The following is a 17870-nucleotide window of genomic DNA, read 5'->3' as shown; positions in this document are numbered from 1 at the left end:
ATAGTGAACATTCAATGTTCATAGTCCTTGGGTATGAACATTGATTAGGTATGAACATTCAATGTTCATAGTCCTTGATTGGGTATGAACATTCAATGTTCATAGTCCTTTGGGTATGAACATTCAATGCTCATAGTCCTTGGTCCTTTGGGTATGAACATTCAATGTTCATAGTCTTTGGGTATGAACATTGATTGGGTATGAACATTGAATGTTCATAGTCCTTTTGGTATGAACATTCAATGTTCATACATCAATATATTGTATAAGGTACATTCACCTATTTTGATATGAACAATCATTGTTCATACACCACCAGAAGGTATGAACACTCATTGTTCATAGTAAAATGACAGAAAGGGTAAAATCAGAAAATATTTATTTTAAATCTGGGCCATTTGTTGTTGAAGGTTATTTTCACGGAAGGGTATAACTGGCATTTTAAAAAATGTAAAAAGGCGGGGCCAACTTATTTTGTTCTTGAGGGTTACTAATTTTGAAATAGTGGGTTCGTGAGTTACTTTTCCCCAAAATTTGTCCTTGTGAGTTACTCATAAAAAACCGTGTCCTCTAGACTTCATTTTCCCCAAAATTGGGCCTTGGGACCAATTTCTTGTAGAATCAAATCCCCTTAATCCCTTCTTCCTATTTAAAATCTTCGTAATTAGTTATTTTTATCATATTAGTGAAATCACAATCCATTGCTCTCATAGATATACATAGAATTGTTAAAACTAGTGAACTATTACGTCTAAACAACTAGGAGTGGAATGAATTCTTTACTCCATAGTATTGCATGATACTTGAGAGTAAACTTTGATCTAATAGTATAATAACAAGTTTTCTTATTCCTAGCAATAAATCAAATTATTATTAGGATAGAGAAAACTATTTATATTTTATCAAATGGCGCCGCTGCCATCTTAGTATTGTTTAGCTTAGTTTCCCTTCGTTTCTCATTTTTACGTATCCTAATTCACCCACCCACCCATTGTTTGGTTCTAACTGTGTTTGTGTTTTTCAAAACTTTAGAAAATTGCTCCTGGAACTCTATTGGAATTTTTCGGACTTGCACACAAGAGCGCGCCCGTGCCCTATTTACAGCCCATCTAAGCGCACACGCACCTATCTTCCAAAAGCAACCAGAAATTTGCTCCTGGACATCTATTGGAATTTTCGTGATCTTAACTCTGAGTGCGCCAGCGCTTGCTTTACACTAAATCTAAGCGCACACGCGCCTGTCATCCAGTAAGTTTATTTCCTATTTTATTTTCAAATTTCAAGGCCCAGCCCTTTAAGGAACAGCGCGGAAGCCTGTTTCTAAAAAAATCATAGAGCGCGCACGCGCTCTAGTTGACTTATATTTGAGCACGCCCGCGCCCCTTCTGAAGAAAGCCTGATTCATAGGTTAGTTGCAGACTCTCCTTTTGTTCCAATTATTTTATATTCAGTGTTTCCAACTTCTTAAATACACTGGGACTGCGTATACAAGACACTATTAATACGCAAAGCAAGGAGGCATTCAGGTACTTTTTCCTTCACTCCTTGTCTTTTCTGTTAGAGGATTTGTCATTCTAACATATCAGGGTTGTTTGACTACTTCATATTGGCCTTAGCCTTGTATGAGATTAAGGTCTGGTAAGAGTAAACCATCTTCTTTTAGCTATCGAATAACGCCAACGACACCTTTTTTTTTTTGATGGGCAAGCTATCTAGAATACCCCTACCCTCACTTACCACTCACTACACCTGCATTAATGGCTGAAGTAGCAAATGCTCTTCTCTCTAATTTTTATAAAGCCCAAAACGATAGCCCTAAGTCATGCATCATTCTTGTAGACCTAGTGGGGGATTTTCGAATTCCCCCGAATATATTTAATTTGTTACCAGTTTTTCATAGGTTAGACCACGAGAAGCCTTAACAGCATATGCGTAGGATAGAACAAGTTCTTACCACATTTCATCATCCTACCATAGGTTCAGAACAAATTAAACTAAGGGTGTTTCCTTTCACCCTAGCCAATAGCGACGTCTTGGTTAACTGCCCAAACGCCTAATTTTGATGGACTCATGGGCCAAACTTGTTCAATTCTTCATGGAACAGTTTTACCCACCACTGAAGATAGATGAAATGCTTCAAAAGATTTATTTCTTCCGCCAGAATCCTCATGAATCCCTTTCAGAGGCCAAGAATCATTTCACTAATCTTCTCATCGAGTGTCCACATCATAACTTTGCGAAAGACATGCTTGTTCGTGCCTTTTTCAAAGGGCTTTTACATTACCATAAAGAGGTTCTTGATATAATGATTGTGGGTAGTTTCCTTAGTAAAGGAGCATCCGAGGCTTATAGGTTTTTAGAAGATCAATATAAGCGTAATAATAACTGGGGGGGTAATGATATCCCCCGCTCCGCTAATTCTTCTTCCACAGTTAACGCTGCTAGTATGTTTGAGGTTAAATCTGATCCCGAGCTTTGAACTCTAATCGAATCCCTCACAAAAGAAGTAGAAGCCATTTCTATTCAACATAAGCCTACTCCTATCATGAACATCAACTTTCTTCCATGTAATTTCTGTTACATCCTTGAGCATACCGACTCCTTTTGTCCTCTTGTCTATGAACAACTATCACAACCACCATCACAGCCGGATAATGTTTGCTCCATAAATAGCAAACCTAACACGCCTTGGAGACAAAACCCCAACTTCGGTTGGCGGAATAACTAACAAGTTATACCTCCGAGGTTTAATAATCAAACTGTTAGGCCAGCAAACAACTACAACTCAACAAACAATTACAACCGAGCTCTACCAAAACAAGGACAAGGACAAGAGAATTATAATAATACCAATAGAGGTATCGTACCGGTTAATAATAACTATTACAACCCATCCGTTAATAATCAACGTGAAATAGTTCCAGTCACACCACTTGTGGCCACTATACCCTCACAACCGAATCGTTTCGAAGCCTACATGTAAGCTAATCAATAGATTTTACAATTCATTAATCATTCCATACAAAAGTTAACCTAAGAGAAAACCTAACCGAAAGGTGTGTTTCCAGGGCAAGCTATACCTAATCCTAAAACGCCAAACACAGCCTTTGAGGTCACTGGAAATACTAGTAATGAAAACTTAAACGTAGGTGAGTTAAATTCCATCACCACTCTCCGTTATGGTAGAGTGGTTGACAACTGGGAAACTATGCCCATTAATACGCCACCAGTGGTCGTTGAAAATGACAAATTACTAGATACCGATATAGAAACTGAAGATCCTACTCCTGTAGACATACCAGTTAAAACACAGCCCAAAAGGAAAGTGACCAAGGTTAAAACTCCTATTGATCCATATGCTAAATATAGAAAGAAAGCACCGTTTCCCTAAAGACTAGCAATGTTAAACAAGGATACAAATTTTGACGAGATTAGGGAAGTTTTTAAAAATCTAACAATAAACCTACCTTTTCTTGACGCTATTAATAAATTACCACAACATGCTTAGTTTCTAAAAGAGTTGTGCACTTCTAGGTGGAAAACAAATATACCAATAGACGCCTTTTTAACTGAATAGTTTCCAACTCTATATGAACATAATGGAATTGTTAAGTACAAGGACCCTGGTCGTCCTACTGTATTATGCATCTTAGGGGATACCCACATGACGACTACACTATTAGACCTGGGAGCGAGTGTTAACTTACTCCCTTATTATCTATATAAACAAATAAGTCTACAAGAGATACAACCAACTAAAACGACGTTGCAATTAGCTGATCGTTCTATTAAGTATCCTTAGGGTGTGGTTGAAAACGTGCTGGTTAAAGTTCAAGATTTTTACTACCCAACCGACTTCGTTATCCCCAACACAGAATTCACTAACGACTCTGTCCCAATCATTCTAAGGCATCCTTTCTTGGCAACTGCCAACGCGCTCATAAACTGCCGCGATGGTTTGATGTCTATGTCCTTTGGCCATCTTTCTGTTGAGGTAAATGTTTTTAAAATAATGCAATAGTTACCTGATACGACTATCGATGGAGAAGTAAGCATGATCGAGAGCTTAGCTCAAGATTATTTCAACAATACGTTTCCAGAGAATCAAATGCACTAATTCCTTTCCTTCGGAAGTTCCAACTTTGATGATGACTCCTACTTAGAGGAAGTCAACGCCTTTTTCAAGTCTACTCCTATCTTAGATCCCTCTGTAGCTCCATCTTCTGCGTTTGAAGATCTCTTACCTAAAGAAGTCTTCACTACTCAAGACGAGGACCCTCCAAAATCCTTTTTACCCATTCCTCCCACCCATGTGCTTAAACCTCTTCCTCCTGAGTTTAAATATATCCAGTTTGATCCGGATGGTAGTCATCTGGTGATCATATCTTCTCAATTATCTACTAATGAAAAGGCACGTTTGATTAGGGTGATTAGGGAACATCGTTCTGCGATTGGTTGGTCCCTAGACGACATTAAGGGGATTGACCCTCGTGTATTCATGCATCGCAAACAGTTGGAGGATAATGCGAAGACTTCAAGCGAATCTCAGCATCGCTTAAACCCTTCCATGAAAGAGGTGGTCAAGGAAGAATTTTTATGGTTTCTTGATGTGGGTATCATATATCCCATCTCCGATAGCGAATGGGTAAGTCCCATTCACGTAGTTCCTAAGAAATCAGGGGTTACCATTATTCGTAATGTTGCTGGTGAATATGTTTCCACACGAGTTCCTATGAAATGGAGGATCTGTATTGACTACAGACGCTTAAACGCCATGACACATATGAAATGTGTTTTTATTGTTTTTATTAGTTCGGATGTTAAGTTTGAATTCAGTAGTTAGATTTAAATTCGGTATTTAATTGTATTTGAATTTGAATTTTAATATAATTTGGTTCTTTTCAAATTATGCATTGATTTTAGTGTTAATCCCACCTTCCCGAATTGTTTGGGGGTGGTATTATTTCTTTTAGCATGGTTTTTATATGATCCAAAATTTATTATGTAATTTTGCGATGATTGTTGGGAATATTGCCGATATTGGCATGACTATGAGTAGATATTGTGGTAGGGTGAAATCTCAATAAGTTAGGCAGTTACTATCCTAAATTCCACCTAAAAGATATTAGGTTTGTTTTGGAATAGAGAATATGGATTGTTTCCGTTTTCGGTTTTGAAAATATTTTGTTTCCTGCAATTGCCTTAAAACTTTTTAGCAACTTGCCGATTCGTTTTGGAAACTCAAAACCTATATAAACGTCCTTCATTCTACACTCACAACCCACACTACATCTCACTTTCATCTCTCACCTTTCACTCCCAAGTTTCCCTCTTTTCTTCTTCACTTTAGCATTTCAGCTGCACGGAGCGCGCTTGCTCCTCAGTTGAACGCCACCTGTGCTTGTCCACCTGTAACTCGAAATTCACTTGAGCGTGACCCGCGCCCATCCTAGGCAAAAAGTGAGCATGCCCTGCGCCTAAGTGTCTGTCACTCAATTTAGATCAAAGTGCACCTCGTGCCCGTCCCAAGCTAAAAGTGAGCGCCTTAGCTTCTAAGTGCTGAACTTCGATCATAGCCTCGAAGCACTCGCGCTACCCCCAGATAGTTTGAGCCCCTACCCTCGACATCCGTAAGCACGAAAAATTCCAATTTTTTGTGGGTTGTTCCAAGATCGTTTGTAGCTGTTCTAGAGAGTAGTTTTGTGATGACATCTCCTACAATCATACCGGAGCAGTCTTTTGAAGACTTGTTGGGAAGCGAGACTTATGAAGGTTGGTTACGCGACAGGATCTTACAGTTAGGATGGCGGCATCTACTGGTAAGTGATGACGACTCGTATTCACCTCAGCTTACTGCATTTTTTTACAATAATATTACTTTCTATTATAACCAAGACGGAGAACAAAAATTTTCCCTTACAATTAATGACTCGACAATGGAATTCAGTAAGTCTTTGGTAGCGTTAGTTTCGGGATTGCTTTTGCCTGACCCTATGCACACGTGGGGATATATGACCGATAATGTATATCTCTATGACTATACATATTTCCATGAGTATTATGGGGGAGGGGTGTTTCGTATAATGACCAAGGGTGTTATAACATAGCCCTTGGTAGCCTATCCCTGAATGTAGGCACCACCATGTTATTCATCCTGATGAATATCTTAGGGGAGTGGCAGTTTACTTCTGCAAATAGTACCGCTGGTGACATTTCCTTGCTTTAGCTGAGGGACGTCGTTGATATGACATTCCCCGAGTATTAGTGGCTAGTCTTAAGAGAGCCCAAAGCATGAGGCATAAGTATCTTCTTATGCCTGTTTTGGTTTGCCGCATCATGCATGGTTGTTTACCTTAATTATGTACCCAGTTCACGAATTGAAAAAGGGTTGAAGTCATGAGACCCACCAATTGGGTGGTTCGTTCATTTCGAGTTATGACTTGGCCGGGTTGGCAGGTGCAACCTTATTTGGTTGCCCTTTACACCCCATCAGACATAGTAACACTCGACAGGTTAGCACGAGTTGATGACACACGGCGACATGCTTGGCAAGTTATCATGGCATGGCAGGACGCGAAGGAACCTCATCTCTTTGAAGAAGATGAGGATGATGATTAAACGCGGGAGTTAAGGTAAATTTTATTTCAGTTAGTGTCTACTTATGTCCCAAGCAATTTAATTCTTGTTAACCCCATAACGGGTGGAACTCATATAGAGTTGCGTCTGTTTTTCTTTTTCTATATTAGTATGTTTTAACCTTGTTTTGCAGATGTTCCAGAATTTCACGCGTTTCCATAGTATTTCTCTACTTTTTTTATTTATATACTTTGAGGACAAAGCATGCTTCTTGTTTCGGAGGGGGGGGGGGCATAAACACATGTAATTAAGGCATCTGTTAGGATATATATATATGTACAGTATGCACTTGTTTTCTAGTAAAAATACAAAAATTTCAAATATATAAATAAAAATTTTATGCTATACACTTAGGAATATTGATATTGTTTTCTTTCTCTATGCTCTCAATAATCTAGATGTCTCACGTAGCTTTTGCATGAGAATAGTTTTTAGAAACTTAGGTTAATATGTAAGTAATAATCTTTGCATCTATCTATAAATATATTACATGAGTATCTATGATTGTTTGGCAGTAAGTTTCTGAAATCTAGGCTAGAGTACTTATTCTACAAATCCTGTGAGAATATAGCCTAAGACCTTATATGAGTGAAACATTTGAGAAATGACATAAGGAAGAAGTAAAATCCGGATAGAGAAATCACACGTCCACTTGCTTGATCATTATACCATATCCTAAGCGAGAATGTAGGCCCTCTTTGGATCGATATAGCTAGAAATTCAAACCTTATGAAATTATTTTCCGCTAGTCGCTCCACTGAGCCTTTCTTTAGCCTTTCATAAACCGGAAATCCTTTAACATTTTACAAAAAATAAAACAAAATAAAAAATCAACGTACCCATTATTGAATGAGTCTAAGAATAGGATGAGTGAAGAAAAGAGAAAGGAAAAACCTGTGTAAACAAAAATTAGTTAGTTGCTTCAGAAAAGAAAAAGAAAAGAAGTTTCCATCTAAAGAAAATAAAATAAAAATAAAAATAGAAACAAAATAAAAACTCCAAAAATAGAATAAAATGAGTCAAAAGGCCAAAATAAAAAGGCTAAGGATGGAAACAAAGTGTAGAAGAAAAAGAACAAGGGTTTCTCTAGTTACGTAATATGAAGACCCTATTATCACAGACTTGTCCTTTTTGAATATCCATTTCCTTCCTTCTTAAACCATCTCCTAATCCCCGCAACACCTAATAAAAACTTCTAGCTCAATTAGGAATAGGTTAATGTGATAGTAAGTGGTAGATGTGTTTGATCGACTCCGGCTTCCTTGTGTGTCATTGAGATTGTAAGGTAAAGTGTGCCCACTGCACACTGGAGTATCAAAACTTGAGCAGAAAAATCAGAGTATTTTTTTCTTGACATTTATGTGAGGGGTACTTAAGGACGTTATTCCGAGTTTTCAGAAATGGACATGCTAGTGCATTTCATACTAGTACTCATTGTATATATGTTTATCCATAGAGGATTGATTATTACGCATATATTAGTTTAGGTTTCGACTTGATTATTTTGTATTCATTGCTAATGAGATGTATAGATAATTGAGACATAAAGAAGGAAATAATAGTTTTATTTCTTAGTCGTTGTAGTATAGATGAAGTTTGTGAGTACCTTCACTGAAAAACTCTCACGAGGCTATAACTCATCCACTAGGGAATTCCTAGTAGTTTAAGACCTTGTTGCATATGGTCAATGCAATCGCACTTGGCGAAACGAGAGTAGTTAAAACTCCATTTTTGGTCATTTATTCTAATTTCTCATATTTGCTTGAGGGCAAGCAAAATGCTGTTTGGGGGTGGTTTGATAAGAGCCTAAAACTATAGTTTTAACCTCCTAACAATAATACTTTTAGATCAATTATGCGAGTAATAAATAAGAGTTAATGCTGATTACTCGCTTTTATGTATTTCAGGCATTAGAGTCGATTAAAGTCTGCTGAAGTCAAATCTGGCTGAAAAGGGCTCTGTGGACTGAAGAAATTAGGCTTTGGGCTCGATTTTCTGGCCCCAAAACATGGCTCCTCAGCCCATGCACGAAAATGTGGATCTGGTCTCCTCCATTTCAACACACAAGACTTAACTCTTAAGCATTCTAGTTTGTAGGTAGCCATTAGAGAATAGTTTTAGATCTAGATTTAGACTACATTAATTAACTAGTTTTTATTATCTTGTTTTAATTTAGTTATTGAATCAATTGTTATTTCTTCATTAGATCAATAAAGTTAGTTAGTTCTTCATAATCTAGTTTCATTTTCCATTAATTATTTAGTTTCAATTCATTCTTGCATGATTAGATTTCCATTTGAATTCAAATAAGCAAATTTATAATCTTTATATCATGTCTTATTTTAATTCAATTGGAAATTATAGTTTAATGACTCTAGGCTAAACCTCCATTAGAGGGGTTTGAGGAAGCTTTGATAAAAGCTTGATTTTTGTTAGCGTAGAATAGTCGTAATTTTCCATTCCAATTTAGAAAGTAATTAGTTCACAATGAGAATGGGTTTGATTATTTCACATGCTAGATGTTAGTTGGTAGAGATTACCATGAACAACTAGGGATTAGGAAGAGCCAATTGCTATGCAAAAGCATTACAATTCGGATTACGACAACTCTTCGCTAGTTAATTAAGTCTAGTTAAGGTGAAATTAATCCCCCCCTAATTCCTTATCATAGTATCAATTTAGCATTTTGTAGTAGAATTATCGTATCTTGTTAGCATCATTTGCATCGTAGTATAAATTCCATCATACTCTCATTAACTTTGGTAAGACCGATAATCTTAAAACATTGAATACTAAAGAACTAGGAGTGGAACAAACTTTCTACTCCAACTCTATTGCGATATCATTCGAGAGTAGAAAAACTTTGATAAATTAGACACGAAAATAGTCTTAGTTTTACTTACCTATGCGAAATTATATTCGTAGATAAAACTATCATTTTACATTTATCAATTGCTATTTGTAATTCCAGCCGAAAAGCTATCGGTTTGAATTCCAAGGTTGCCTCTCGTCTGTTTCTATTTTTGGTTTTAGAAAAAAATTCTTTTTCCATCATCTTGCCTTCACAATTTGGGCAACTTGCGAAACTTAGATTAAGAGACTTGTGTGATATAAATACGTGGGTTGCTCTACACTTCACACTGCACCCCTATTTTCCATCACCCAAGGATTACTCAAAGCGTGCACACCCCTTATTTGCACTAATACAAAGCGCGCCCGCCCTCTGTGTCCAGTATTGCAGAATTTTTCTTCTGTTAGAGATAGCGCGCACGCCCTCTAACAAAGGCTATTCCAAGCGCGCAACCGCCCTCACCTCAACATACGACCAGTTCTTTCTTCTGGGGTTTTCTGTACTCACTTCAAGGAGTCCAGTACAGTAATTTTTTATATGAATTCTCCTCAAATCATACCAGAGCAGTCCTTTGGCGAATTGCTCGATAGTAACACGTATGGATACTGGTTCCACGACAGGATTGTGCAGTCAGGATGGCAGAATCATCTACTGGTAAGTGCCAATGACTCTTATTCTCCTAAACTTACTGCTTATTTCTATGATCATTGTAAGTTCTTTTATCGACCGGATGGGGAACAAGTGTTCTCTGTCACCATTGATGATATAACAATGAATTTCAACAAGTTTTTGGTAGCCTTTGCTGTTGGGATGCATATGCATGCTCCCCGAAACTCATGGGGCTATATGTCTGATAATATATACCTCTATAACTATGAGTATTTCCAATAGACTTATGGGGCGGGGATTTTTCATGTAGAGGACCAAGGGCATCTTAATGTAGCCCTTGGTAGCGTGTCCCTTAACGTAGGCACTATCATGTTTTTTTATCATGTTGAACATCTTAGGAGAATGGCGGTTTCTTTCTGCGAATAACACCGCCGGTGACGTCTTCCTTGCTTTAGCTGAGGGACGTATGCTATATGACATTCCTCAGACCTTAGTGTCCAGTTTAGCACGAACCCATAATATGAATCATAAGTACCTTCTTATGCATGTCTTGGCTTGCTGCATTATGGTATGTTTCTTTCCTGATTTCACATTCCGCTACACGGATTGGGTTGGGGTTGATATTATGTGACCCACCAATTGCATTATACGATCTTTTTATGCTATGACTTGGCTGGAATGGAGGCTACAACCTCATTAGGTTGCCCCTTACACCCCATCAGACCGAGTAACACTTAACAGGTTAGTAACACTACAACAGAGTATATTTTTATGAATGGCTATATTTAATTTAGTAGCCTTTGTTGTGACGAGAGTTGGGTTGCTAATGGGCTTTGTATTGGGTGGGTGCTAATTTTTGGAATTGGAACTAATGGGAGGGCCTATTTTTAATGTTAGCGCTCGTGCTAAACACTAAAAACTAAAAAGTGAAGCCCTTAAAGACTTTCTTTTTCTCTGACTTGCCCTTCAAAACCACCGCCACCCCATTTCCACCGACAACCATCGCGGTAAACTGACGATTTCTCTCTCTCTTGTTAACCCATTCCTTAATCTTTGGAAAGGTTGGTTTCATTTTATTTTTGTGTTACTCCACCATCGGCGAAGCTTCAATTTTCAGGTTGGTTTATTATTCTTTTTTCGATTTATTTTTTTTTTTCTTGGGGCTTTTGATTCTTTAGTGGGTGTTTGGTTCTCATTTTTCAAAAAAGATTTTTTCTTAAAAACACTTTTATGAAAAAGTATTTTTTCAAATAAACATGTTTGGGTTATCTTTTTTTTTTTTTATCAAATCAGATTTCACACTATGTTTCTCGATATATTTTGATAAATCACTAAAAGTCTAAAACATCCGGGAGTTCATTTGCCTTTAGCTCCAAAGTGTTTTCCTTCAAAGAAAAATAGTTTTTTAACTTAAAAAGAAAATTTTACCTAATTATCATAAAACAAGTTTTTGGGACCAAAAGTGTTTTTGGATGAAAAAACTATTTTTTTAAATAGAAACCAAACACATTTATTTTTCAAAAAAAGTTTTTTTTCACTAATAAACACTTTTTAGTTAAATATTCCTTTTTGGTTATTCTTTTAAATCAATAATTTGTTTTACTTGTTTACTGTAATTCTTTTAAGCATTCATTTGATTTCACAGTTTATACTCCTTCAGTCTTTATTAAACTGGCCTATAACTGTTAGATTTTGGACTTTTAATCTCTTCTCAGGTTGGTTCAATCTCTTTTATTAGGTCTATAATTATTGAATTTTGAATGTGTTTCTTTAGGTAGTCTTATTTTTCGTTGGATTTGGTTGCATCGACCGTCGACAACTGATTCAAGTATTCGTCTTTTTTTTTCTTTGCATTGAATCTACATTTTGAATTCTATTGCATCCTCAAATATTTGATCTTTTATTTTCTTGTCTGTAATGTGTGTAGTGGGATACACTTGATATATTTGTAATGGACTGTGAAAAGTTTAATCAATCCCATTATGTTTACTATCTACTGATTGTTGAGTGATGGGTGTTTCACGTTCCCTCTATCATATAAGGCTTGTATAAATACTGACTGCGGACTGCTGAGTGATGGATCTTTTGGTTCCTCAGGTAACATCAATATGGTCTTGTCACTTTAATTGTGTTAGTTGATATGTGCTTATACATGTAATGTATGTATCCATGCCAAGAAAGGCTGGTGTGACTCTGCTGGTATTAACTAGTAAGTGTTCTAGAAATAGTTTATAATGTTATGATTTCTGATTGATTGACTACTTCTTTGTGTGTGTGTGTGTGTGTGTGTGTGTGTTTGAGATTTTGTGTCCTTTGATATTTTTTTTTATTGGCAATGTTTTAGTGTATAGGAGAAACCCCATTTTGTGCAGAGTATATGTAGTTCTTGGAAGTTCTAACTTGAAAAATACAACTTTAAAACACAACATTCACAAAGAAAGTAAGTGCTCAGGATGCCACCTAAAGGGCTATTTCTATTTTATACTCTCTAGCTGATGACATAGAAGACTTGGTTTTAAATCATGTGGTTGGGAAAGGGAGCTAGGTGGCTTCGGATATGAAACTCACCAGCAAGAACAGTGATTGTTAAAATTATTACATAACATATTTATAGCTACCATCGTGACCACTTTATTGCCTTACCAGTACTGTTATACATCTTGAACTAGTAGTATTTCGGATATTTGTTGTATTAGTGCAAGTTTACATGTTTTAGTATCATCTAGTCCATGCAGTCCTAACATTATATACTTGTCTTACTTACTGTTTTTCTTGTTTTTGTTAAGCATGAAAATAACACTTTCAAGATGCAACAAAGAGCCAAGATTTTTCTGACACCACTTTGGTTCAGTATGAGCCAGAGGTGTTTTCTTTTATTTTGGTCATCACAAATTTACTTATGAATTGGTTTTCCCTATTTTTATTGAACCTAGGCCAATTCAAGTTTGTCATTTAACTCTTCCTGAAGATAAATGAGGTTACCTCTTACCTTTCAACTATTAAGTCAAAGGGCTACATTCATGGGCTAATACATCCTCTGTTTCTATTGGGGATGTCATTCTGGTAAACTAGCCATTCTATTTTTCTTTTTGTACTGGTTTCAAATATATATTTTTTAAATTGAAGTATAGTTATCAAATGTTTGCACCCTTAGCATATCATTTAGTGATATTCTCAGTAGAATCAGTGAGGTATTGGGTGTTAAAATCTTGTGCTTCATAATACCCATTTGTAATTAATCACAAATATAACTAATATTCATATCGGGTGTGATCCTCTTCAATAAAAAATATATATTGCCGATGATCCTCTCTTTCCTTTGAATAATTAGTCCAAAATATATGAGGGACATTGATTTTTTTGTCTTCTTATTTGATTTGTAGAGGAACTAGTATTTGCTTTCGTGTCGTGCGACCACGGATACCATACAGCCGCCGGCGATAAATAACGCATCCGCCTCCGCCTCCGTGGCGCGCAGATCACGCGGCGCCGCCCCCGACGCACATCCGCCCCCGTCAGACGACCACGGATCATGATATCCCCGGTGCGGTATGCACAGTATATCCCGCCCGTTTGCACATCATATCGCGCATCCGCCCCCTCCGTTACAGCCGGCACGATATCGTGTGCCCGGTTGCATTCACATCCGCCCCCTCCCCTCTACTCATGTTTCCAGAGCCCAACAGTCCATAAAAATTCAACCCAAAAACAATCCACACTTTTTTTGGGTGGAGTGGGTGAGGTGAGAAATATTTTTAAACTCACCACAAAAATTTTGTTAACTCACCCCAAAAAAACAATCTAGTGGCTATGGTGAGGGGGTGGTATGACCAAATATCACCTTATGAGGTGGAAGTTGTTAACGACACTGTTTCAAAACCCAGCCCATCCGACCCAACATAAGCCCAGCCCAGAACGCCAACATAAGCCCAGCCTATATAGCAGCTTTTGTTGACTTTGTTGCTTCTTGATTCACTTCTCTTGTTGTTTCTTAATAACCTATCCACTCCCCACCATCCTTTGGATTTGCCAAGTCATATTTTAGATCCAAAGGTAAATAGGTGGGTGTGGGGGCCCACACCATTATGTTTTATTAGATAGATGCTCTTATTGATGTACTTTCAAATTACCATGCATGGTGGACATGGATTGGTTAATATCAGGTGAGTGACTAATGACTAGTTACCGTGGTTTTTATGATGCTCATAACATAAGTTCTAATCTAATGGATTTCTAGATGATTTTTTCTTCCATCATTCTTGTTGTTGCTTCTATAGTCTTTCATCAATTGATTTATTGTTCTAATATCAAACTTTTTGTGATTTATTCAAAGAGAAGGTTTCTTTTTATAGTTTGTTCAAATTTAACGAAAGTTTATCGTGTACTTTTTCTTCCTGGGGAAGGTGATGGTACACTACACCATTTGGAGGTCTCTTATCTCTCGAGTTGTTGCTACGAGCTATTTAAAATATTGTAATGAGCTATGTAAGTTGCCTCCATTGACCATTCGGTTCTGTTGTAGTCATTTTGGTTCTTAGACTTATTGTAGTCTCTATGCTTGACTCGTTGCAATCTAATGAACATTACTAATTGTTTTTCTTTAAGTTATGTTTTTTTCCCCTAAAAGAGTATGTTATTACTTATTGTTTTTAATTGGCGATGGGTTTTATGTCTAAATCAATTATTACATATTACGCATATAAAAATAATATTTAAGGGTTGAGAATTTAGACGATTTTTGCCCATCTATAACTGTTGGATTTGGGTATTTAGACTCTTCTCAGTTTGGTTCAATCTATGTTTATTGCCATGATTTGCTCGTTGTAGGTTCGTTAGAAGTTTAAGAGTACTTGTTATAGTTGGGTACATCTGTAGTTCTTAAGTTTAAATAAATTGTTCTAGTGGCTAACATTTTCATTGAAAACTCCAAGTTCCAACTGTTTTCTGGTTGTAGGGATTTATTTGGAACAGGGAGGGACTTGTTTTGAGAAGTTGAGAGATTTTTTATGTTGTCCGGTTTGATCTTTCTTTGTCGTGGATTTTCTCTTCTGGTGATATGTACTTTGTATTCACATGTTACGGTGCACTTTCGTTTTTACTTCTCATGATACTCATAAATTTTTAAGTTGGGATTTGCTTGGTATTTTTGTGGCATCAATGCAGTTGAGCACATGTGCAGGCCAATTATGACGGGTTGCTGTAGTTGTGTTACCGCATCTTAGGTCCATAGGTTTGAGTGTTTGACGCACTTGTTGAAAATATATTTGCATTGCATACTATTGTACTTTTTAGCTTTACTGTATTTAATTACTTTCTTATGTCTCTCTTTCTTTTCTGTTTTTTAATGTACCAGATTGATCGATCAAATGTCATGATTAACGAAGAATACTATCTTGGATGGATGGTGTTCAAATTTGAAGAAAATGCACATTTGTTGATTTTGCTAAGTTCTAGTTTTTAAGAAATTTGCCTAAATAAGTTGATAGTTGTGAGATTTTTGTAAGACGGTGTATTAGCAAAGACCCATGTGGTTGTGTGAAATACTTTTGTAATGTTTGATCTTAGTTAATGAAATTAATATATTTTGTTATAATAATTGTAAATTGATATGGGTTTGTATTTACCGTAAGTTGTATTTGACACAATCTACAAATAAAAAACGTGGAGACATCTATACCTTTTGCAACAAACAAAGTGTAGCTAAAAAGTTTCTATTTGCAATGCCTTAGAGCGTAGCTAAAGGGACACCTTTTGCCAGATGTGTTGTTACAAATTATCTATTGCAACACCAGTCGTTGCTAAAAAAATTGAAATATTTTCAAAATCAATTAAATTTTAAAAATAGAAGTAGCAACGAGGATAGAGTAGTAGCAATGACCAATGGCGTTGCAAAAGATTGGAAGCTTTTGCAATGCCCTATTTTGCATTGCAATTTAGTTTTTGTGACCCACTTGTTAGCAGCACCTTTGAGACGCCATCTTTGGCGTTGCAATTGGTTTATTGCATTGCTTTTCAAGACTTTTAACAATGGTATATGGCGTTGCAGATAAGCCCTTCTGTTGTAGGGTTGATGATACATGGCATAAGGCCTGGCAAATTATCATGGCCTGGCAGGATGCAAAGGAACCTCACTTCTTTATTGAAGAGGAGGACAACGCTTAAATGATAGATATGAGATAAGTTTTACTTTTTGTTAGTGTCTGCTTATGTCCCAAGCAATTTAATTTTTGTTATTCCCATAATGGGTGAAACTCATGTAGAGTTGCGTCTGTTTTTATTTATCTATATTAGTATGTTCTAAATTTGTATTGCAGGTGTTCTAAAATTTTCACGCGTTTCTATGGTATTTCCTATCCTTCTTATTTCTATATTTTGAGGAGAAAGAATGTTTTTGTTTGGGGGTGGCATAGAAACACGCATAATTTAACGCACCTATTAGGATATGTATATGTATAATATGCACTTGTTTTCTAGTAAAAAAAATCTAAAAATTATATAAATAATAAGTATTTATACTATATACTTAGGAATATTGGTACTGTTTCTTTCTCCATGATGATATTAGTCTAGAAATTTCACGTTAGCTCTTAAATTAGAATAGTTTATAGAAATTTAGGTTAATATGTAGGTAATACTCATTGCATCGTTATATAAATATATTGCATGAGCATCTATGTTTGTATTGACAGTAACTTTATGAAATCTAGGCTAGTATTCTTATTCTACCAAACCTGTGAGAATATAGCCTAAAAGCCTTATATGAGTGAAATATTTGAATAATGACACAAGAGAGAAGTAAATTCCGAATAGAGAAATTACACGTCCACTTGATTGATCACTATACCATATCCTAAGCAAGAATTTATGCCCTTTTTGGATCGATATAGCCAGAAATTTAAACATATATGAAATTATTTTTCGCTAGTCGCCCCTCTGAGCCTTTCTTTAGCCTTTTCATAAACCACAAATCCTTTACCCTTTTATAAGAAACAAAACAAAATAAAAATCAGCCTACCCATTTTTAAATGAGTCTAAGAATAGAGATGAAAATAAAAGAAAAGTGAAAGACCTGTGGAACACCAAGAATTTGTTAGTTGCTTCAAATAAGAAAAGAAAATAAAGTTTCCATCCAAAGAAAAGAAAAAATAAATAAAAAAAATAAAAAGTTAGAACTCCAAAAACATAATCAAATGAGTCAAAAGCAAAAAAAAAATAGCTAAGGATGGAAACAAAGTGTAGAAGAAAAGTAAGAACAAGGTTTTCTCTAGTTACATAATATGAAGACCCTATTTTCTCAGACTTGTCCTTTTGAATATCCATTTTCTTCCTTCTTAAACCATCACCTAATCCCAACAACACCTAATAAAGACATCTAGCTCAATTAGGAATAGGTTAGTGTGATAGTAAGTGGCAGATGTGTTTGATCGACTTCGGCTTCCTTGTACGTCATTGAGATTGTAAGGTAAAGTGAGCCCACTACACACTGGAGTGAGCGAAACTTGAGTGGAAAAATCAAAGTATTTTTGTCTTGACATATATGTGAGGACCTACTTAAGGACGCTATTCCAAAGTTTTAGAAACAGACATGTTATTGCATTTCATAGCATAGTTCATTATATATGTGTTTATCCGTAGATGATTGATTATTATGCACGTATTAACTTAGGTTTCCAATTGATTATTTTGTATTCATTGCTAGTGAGATGTATAGATATCTGAGGATAAATAAGGAAACATTAATTTTTATTTCTTAGTCGTTAGGTTAGTGTGATAG

The 17870-nt window shown here is 36.1% G+C and overlaps 1 long non-coding RNA gene across 1 annotated transcript; it reads left to right on the top strand.

Moving 5' to 3' along the window:
• Positions 1-11657: 11657 nt before the first annotated feature.
• LOC147487134 (uncharacterized) lies at positions 11658-15692 on the top strand. The gene is made up of 2 exons (XR_015201526.1): positions 11658-12193; positions 14500-15692. It is a non-coding gene; the product is annotated as an uncharacterized LOC147487134 (long non-coding RNA).
• The last annotated feature ends 2178 nt before the right edge of the window (positions 15693-17870 follow it).

This window comes from Coptis chinensis, chromosome 7 (genome assembly GCF_015680905.1).
Source record: "Coptis chinensis isolate HL-2020 chromosome 7, ASM1568090v1, whole genome shotgun sequence".
Lineage (NCBI taxonomy): Eukaryota > Viridiplantae > Streptophyta > Magnoliopsida > Ranunculales > Ranunculaceae > Coptis > Coptis chinensis.
The sequence above is the reverse complement of the archived record's forward strand: the minus strand, read 5'-3'. Positions and strand labels throughout refer to the sequence as shown.